We start from the raw sequence: 1,329 nt of genomic DNA on the forward strand, positions 1-1,329 counted from the left end.
GACTTTTGGAAAAATTGGTGATTTGCTAACAAATAGAGAAAACGAAGTTAAATTAGCTAAATGAGTTTCCTAGAAGTGAGAAACTAGGTGAAATCGGTTTCCTAGAAGTTTTCACCATCATCAATTTGACACGCGGTATCCAGTTTTCAATTCTCCTGAATAGTTTATTTAAAGTAGCTTTGTTTAAATTTTGCAGTCTAAAATTGTTAATTTTTCTAAATAAAATCAAGGTTAGTAAAATTTCGGTACTTGGTAAAATTAAGACATCAATCCCTGAGGACGATACTCTACACATCATTATATTATAAAACTACGATACTGTGCACTTGCAGTTTGCACCAGTCAAGTTTTTGGCGCCGTTGCCAGGGATTGAGTTTTTCTTATTTTTGCCAATATCGATACAAAGTAATTTTGGTTTTAATTTAGAATTTTATTTTTATATTTTTATTTATTTATTTTCTTTATTTTGTTTTATTATTTTTTTTTTTTGTATTTCTGGTGTGTTTTTTTTATATTGGATGCGCAGTGCTAGAACACGTGACATTATTCCTTTTGATCTAGAGATTGAAAGAACATTTAGAGCACTAAGGAAAAAGAGGGTATTAGCCATGGAGAATGGACAAGATAATGCACAGCCACGCGCCCTGAAGGATTATGTGCGACCAGTTGTGAATGACAATTATTCGGGTATCAGACGCCAGCCCATTAATGCCAACAATTTTGAGCTCAAACCCGCATTAATTAGCATGGTGCAACAGGCCCAATTCAGTGGATCACCACTTGATGATCCCAATATCCATCTGGCGATGTTTTTGGAGATTTGTGATACTGTGAAGATCAATGGTGTTACTGAAGACACCATTAGACTGAGATTATTCCCTTTCTCTTTGAGGGACAAAGCAAGAGGTTGGCTACAATCGCTACAACCTGGGAGTATTACTAGTTGGCAGGACATGACAGAAAAATTTCTAGCTAAATTCTTTCCACCTGCAAAAACAGCTCAACTCAGGAGTGAGATTGGTCAATTCAAGCAACATGATTTTGAATCACTTTATGAAGCATGGGAAAGGTATAAAGATTTGATTCGACGCTGCCCACAACATGGATTGCCGGATTGGTTGCAAATTCAGATGTTCTATAATGGGTTAAATGGGCAAATGCGGACTTTAGTTGATGCTGCATCTGGGGGAACTTTGATGTCAAAGACACCTGAGGGTGCTACTGCTCTTTTGGAAGAAATGGCCTCAAATAACTATCAATGGCCAACTGAAAGAACTATGGTTAAGAAAGTTGCTGGAATTCATGAATTGGAGCTGTTTGCTGCACTTT

The 1,329-nt window shown here is 36.6% G+C and overlaps 1 non-coding gene across 1 annotated transcript; it reads right to left on the minus strand.

Moving 5' to 3' along the window:
- Positions 1 to 1,001: 1,001 nt before the first annotated feature.
- LOC131165182 (small nucleolar RNA R71) lies at positions 1,002 to 1,108 on the minus strand. Its single transcript, XR_009139499.1, has one exon. It is a non-coding gene; the product is annotated as a small nucleolar RNA R71 (small nucleolar RNA).
- Positions 1,109 to 1,329: the final 221 nt, after the last annotated feature.

The sequence above is a fragment of the Malania oleifera genome, chromosome 9 (assembly GCF_029873635.1).
Source record: "Malania oleifera isolate guangnan ecotype guangnan chromosome 9, ASM2987363v1, whole genome shotgun sequence".
NCBI classification, from domain to species: domain Eukaryota; kingdom Viridiplantae; phylum Streptophyta; class Magnoliopsida; order Santalales; family Ximeniaceae; genus Malania; species Malania oleifera.